Source organism: Rhododendron vialii, chromosome 1a (assembly GCF_030253575.1).
Source record: "Rhododendron vialii isolate Sample 1 chromosome 1a, ASM3025357v1".
Lineage (NCBI taxonomy): Eukaryota > Viridiplantae > Streptophyta > Magnoliopsida > Ericales > Ericaceae > Rhododendron > Rhododendron vialii.
The window spans coordinates 8,029,707-8,036,186 of NC_080557.1; positions in this window are offsets into that span (position 1 = coordinate 8,029,707).

The window sequence follows — 6,480 nt, forward strand, 5'->3', positions numbered from 1 at the left end:
ATCTAACCACAAAAGAACCATAACCTGTTTCAGAGAGCAGTCTAACTGCATGGTTACGTAGAATAATTAACTGATACTAAAGAACAACTAATTTAACTCCAGGAGGTAATTTCACTTCAAGCTGGTGAGCATGCTTTCGTGCTGCCTCTCTCTCCTTGCTTTCCTTATGGTTCCATACAAATGAATCGTAAGGATCAATGACTATCTTCTCAAAATTGATGGTACTTTGAAGTAGATACGTCACAATCTCTAGATCAGTGGTACCCCCAACAAAGCCAAACATTTCCACATCCTTGAGGCATTGATGGGGATGAGGCTTCAAAACCTTTGGCTTTCTTTCCAGCAAAAACCGAGACGAATGCAACTGCAATGGAAACCGAACGGAGTCTGAAAAAGATTTCTGCCTTTAGCATTATTTCTTATTTCAGCTTAGTCAAGACTACACCGAAGTCTTTGATCTTTGTTTCTAATAGTTTTGTTTAATTCTTTCCTTATTGTTTAGGATTTGATTTATTTCCTTTTCTTAACTCTAAGGTATTAGGAAGTGTTTTCCTTTTCTATATAACCAGCAGTATGTTAACGTTTATGGGATGGATGAACAAAATTATTGAGAGCTCTAATCTCGTTATTCCAAACTCTTTGGTATTCTAAGGAATCAACGGAGTGTTTGATGCCTTTATTCTTGAAAATTCTTTGACTAAACAGGTTTAGAGAAGGATTTCGATCTCCGAGTATTCCTTTCGAATCAACGGATTTCGGACTCGATTAAGTAGTTTCGATCTTCACTAGCTTCTACTACATCAGTTGGTATCAGAGCGTGGCCACGTTCTAGCACTTATGGCACCAAGGAAACAACGTACAGTGGAAGAAATTTAAGAGGCCGATAACACAAGGATGCAGCAACAAATCGCTGCTTTAACTGAACAAATCACAGCATTGACGGTGGCGGCTCAACAACAGCAACGACAACAACCACTGAATGCCCACTTCATGGAGGAGGAAGAGGAAGGGAGCGTGGCGGAGCACGATGATCAATGCAACAACAGACAAAAATAGTCATTTGATGCCCCATTTAGTGTTAAAATTGAAGGTTATGAACATTCGATTAAAACTACAAACGTGTGCTCGTGGCGCATGCACCAGTTAAAAAGATACTCAACATGCAGAAGCTCCATACTAACCTTGGAGAACATCTCCAATTCAAGAGTCTCTATCTGCGAAAGATGACTTGAAAATGCCACAAGGGCGTAAGTTACTTGATCACCATATCCCCCGCCAATATGTAACTTGGAAAGAAGGGGAAGGTTCCCAATATGCACTCTTATTCTTTGCCCAAAATACTTAAAGGCCACAAGGTTTGGGGCAGAAACCTCGAGACTTTCCAAGCGTTTGCATCGAAATATCTCCAGGTGCTTCAACTGGAGCGACGAACCAGCAACTCTTAGATTAACAATATGCTCTGAATGAGACACACACAACGTCTCTAGAAGCGGACAATTTGACAATAAGAACTCAAGAAGTTCTCCATTCACATTTACATCCTTCAAAGTAAGGCTCGTTAGGAACTTAATGCTGGATGAGTTAGATGGGCTTTTGAAGCAGCTATAAGACTTTGTGCGAAAGAGTGCAGCGGCTGCCTTTGAAGTATGTAACCAAATCCAACTCGAGCCTTTTTACTCCCTTTGGTATCACAAAATTTATCCATTCATCAATGTCATGGCTAGCCTCGCTACTCAAGTCAAAACAAACTCTAAACTCGTCCAAAGAAGGACAATGATGCAACTTCAAAACTTGATTCACCCAAGTCAAACTTTTGACCTTTCTCGTTCTGTGCATTTTATCCCGTACAATCTCACCGATTCAGGTGCCTCAAAGTTCAGAACAGGGGTGAATTTCCACAAATCCCTCCATCTATGCGCAAGCACACTACTTCTTCCCGCTTCTTTAAGTGTCAGTAGAGACAAAATGTGAATAAGGATTTCATTTGGCAGCTGACTTATGTGGTCCTCAAAATTATTATCCGTCTGCGCAACAAACCAGCAGTAAAGGAAAATAAAGTCAGTGAATATTCTTTTGCCAAAAACAGAAAGTTGCATTAATCCAAACAAACGGCCTCTTAGTTTAGTGATTGAACACGCGCGTGCACACGCAGAGATTGGTGTCTGGGGCTTGTTAATGAAGGTTCATTTACGAATACACCTGTTTTTCAGAAAGAAAGAAGGGGGTACAAAGATTGACTTTCTTTTTTGGGTAGACATATGATCGCGGCACCCTTTTGCTTAAAAATTGGCGTGATATCGGATAGACTCTCGGATTCAGAAGCTGCTGCTGCTGAACACAGGTGCAGCCACCATCAAAAAGAAAAGGAAAAAAAAAGGAGAGGTACTCGCTAGCAAATAGTGGATGCTCAGTGTTAAAGCTAGATTCTTTATAGTATGATGAAAACTGGGATTCCAGTATAAATTAATTTCTCTGTCTGAATTTCATGGTAAAGCTAGAAAATTTATATATACAGAAACGGATTACCTTTCCTTCTCTAAGCCTAATCATACAAATAAATATATAAGTTATAAAAAATAAATTATGTAACAGCAGTTCTGTAACGCTTTCCCATCATCCTCTCCTTTCTCTCTAATTTCCCCTGAAACAAGTCACAAAGCTAAGAATAGCTTCAGTATTGTAGACACCCCAATCCGGACTTCGGAGGTTCTTTAAACGTTCCGATGACGAAATAAAGGAAACAATACTTTTGAGAGCTTAAATGTGGATTCCCGTAGCCCAAAAAAAGCCTAAAAGCCCAGAAAAAACCCAGAAATCCCAAGATCCCAGGATTGGGCCTATAATATCGCACGGTACACCTCTACACTGCACGGTGTAACAAAATTTGTTACACCGCACAAAGTTATGAGGTACACCGCACGGTGTAACAAATACATACAGTTCATAATGACAGAAAAAGAAGTTCGTCAATGAGATAAAAGCTTCCTGGTACTTGTAAATTCAGAGATAGAGAGAGAGAGAGAGATTGTTTTTTTTGTTCATGTCGTTTGAACCATTAAACGGATCCTATGACCATATCTGAGTGTCAAGTGACTACCACATTTGTAAGAGCATCCATATCTCTCTCTCTCTACTCCTGCTCTCTACTCTAAACTAGCGACCCAACCCCAAAAAAATCCAAAAACCCCTGCTTTACCAGCCTCTTGAAATCGCCAGAGAAGTAGCCCGAGCTACAGTTTCTCCCGCCCATTTTGGACCCTCAATTAAGCACCAAAATGGAACTTAGAGCCACAACTCAGAGTCATTCTCTCTCCCTCATCAGCTCTCACGATGAATCCATCTCTCATACACAGAAGGTAATCTTGTTTCTCTGTTTATGAGTTCTGGGCGGCCTTGAAATTAATTGTGGTGGCCTTCCGGGCAGCCTTCCAAAATTTAAAGAGACTGTATGCGTGCACATTGCGATAATTTTATGGAAACTTTCAAAAACTTTCGTTAGGGGGCACATTTTCCTCTATAAAATTTTTCATGGGCAGCTAACATACCAAAAACAATTAAATTACATTGCGTGGGAAGGAAAGCATTTTTGTGTATAACCGAAACCATTGCTTCCCCCATCTCTCGATCAACAAAATCCGGTTTACTAGTTACAATTCCCTACAACACTCCACTACACACAATTCACTGCTACTACTATTACAATATACGGACAATTCACTACAATATCTATATTGTACTTTGTTTTGGGGCAAAGTTCACTTTCACCCCCTGTGGTTATCGCCATGTGCGGATACCCCCTCATGGTTCAAAATTGACAAATGTGCGGATAGACCTCTTGCCGTCATGTTTTCCATCCATATTAACGGACACAACATTAAAAGACCGATTTAGCCTCATCATGTCCCTTGATTCTTATTCTTTTTAAATCTAACCACACCATTCCTTATACCAAAAATTGAATCCAAACCGTTGATATTGTAAATTTTGATGAGTACTACATCTATTTCAAAATTCAAGTCAATCAAAAAATGAAAAGTTTATGGTCGAATCGATTTTGTTATGAAATTAAAATTTCAAATTTGAATTTATTAAAAATTAGATCACTAGGTTATTGTTGCCTGATCGAGATGATTTTTTTTTACAGAAATACTTTATTCTTTATTTAATTCATTATGAACGACTCAAATTATATTCTAGAGGCGCGTGAGATACACCTCCGTTAATATGGATGGAAAACATGGCGGCAGGAGGTCAATCCGGACATTTTCAAAACCACAGGTAGGTTATGTGGTTAGTTTTGAACCACAAGAGAGGTATCCGCACATGACAATAACATGGGGTGAAAGTAGACTTTGCCCTTTGTTTTTGATAGGCATTATATTCTCTATTACTTACAAATCCCCAAATATAATTCCCTACACAATTTGGATTTCAACAATCTCTATCTCTCCAATTGTTGTTGAACGCCTCAACCTTAACACCAAACTCCACCGATGCACGCTCAACTGTCTCCAGAGTGGTGTCTATATCAACGAACTTGCACACCAAGAGTTCCGAGCCATTACCGAGGGCGAATAGGGCTTCACTCACATTGGAGACCCGAACAGAGCGATTGATATCTGCCTCCCGCTTCATTGCATTGAATCTTGAATTCACCACCTCGAAGAGTCTCTTAGCAGCTTGTATCTCAGATTCAGCCTCGTTATGAGCCATCATGGCTTTCCTCGCCAAATCCTCCCGACGAAGGAGGAGACCCCTTGAACGGCGGAGCCTCCTCTCCAGGCCACCCAACCTCCATGTCTAGATCCCTCCATACGTGCGCATAGATTCCGCAACCTCCTCCTCCCAGCGCCGGTGGGCACGGTAACGTTGCCGAAGCTTCAAATATTCTGATGACGAACCAATCTAGCAGCATAAGGTGCAGCCTCTCTGGCGGCATTGAGACAGATGAGCACTCTTTCAATGAGATACTGTGCCCCCTTTATCTCCCTCAGCCGATGGAGACTACGCATAGGAAGGAACCAAACGATGAGCGGGAAGAAGACGATGATGATAAGGACGATGAAAATTCTAATCTCTAGGAAGATTGCAGGGGCCCATTTCGAATCTCACAAAAATTTAAAAAAATATCCATAAATTTTCGAATATTATTTTATAGGGCATTGTAAAAAATCAGGATATCAGTAAGTATTACTTTTGGATTCGTAAAAGCGAAACTGTTCAGTTCGCACCTACGAATCCATAAGTAATACTTACCGATATCCGTTGGAGCTGATTTTTTTATAGGGCCCCATAAAATAATATTAAAATATTTATAAATATTTTTCTAAATTTTTGTGGGACTCGAAATGAGCTCAAACATTTTTTTCTGTAAATAGTTTCCTGTAAATCTTCCTTGCGAATAGCAGGACTTGAAGGATGACGAGCCATCAGTTCAGCTTCAACGGGATGAGAGAGAGAGATTTATCGGGATGAGCGCGTGAACGAGAGAGAGAGAGATTAGCGGGACAGGGGCAAAATACTGGGCACACCCACCTTTATACTAGTAATTTATATTATACTGTATACAAGTACTTTTTTTGTTTCCTAAAAGAAACACAGAACACCAACACCAACGGTTAGGATTACAATTCGTGCCCTAACCAACAGTTAGGATTGCAATTCGTGTCCTATCATTTTAATTGGAACGAACGGTTAGGATCCATTGATAGGAACGACCGAACGGCTAAGATTGCGATCCGCGTCCTTTAATCCTATTGGTTAGGATTTGAAAACAGAGAGTTCCTGGTAAGATTAGGGGGAAAACTTCAGAAAAACTCCTGAATTTGTCCCCAAATGTCCACCACGCCCCTGAACTTCAATAAAACATTAAAAGAACACCTGAACTAATCACTTCGTCGTCAATTAAACTCCTACCATCAATTGCTAATTAAAAATCTAACAAAAGATTACTTGTTGCTAAGGCCCCAAAAATATTTTTTCTTTTAATTTTGTCCATATTTTTTATTTTTGTTCACTTATCTTTAAACTAACCAATCCAACTTTAAGTTTCACTTGTTTCTCATTTTGGTCCTTATATTTATTATTGGTAACTTTGTCCTTCTTTTCTATCTCGTTGACTTAACCTTAAGCAAATCTAATACAAAACAAAAACTCAATTAACTTTTTTTTTGAACACGAAAAACTCAAATAACTTTAAATCAATCTATTTCTCTCTTATTTCGTCTTGTAAGCTATTCAAATTCGATCCCAATAAAATTGTTTTCCCCTAAAAGAAATACGGTTTAAAACTAATAGATCTGGAACACCAACGGTTAGGATTACACTCCGTGCCCTAACCAACGGTTAGGATTGCAATCCGTGCCCCGTAAATTTTGGGATCCCTTTGTAATTATCCAAAATTTTAATAAATAAAATTTTGAGTTATTATGTCATTTCAGCATTGTTAATTTCATGTTTAGTTAATTAATTTATTAATTT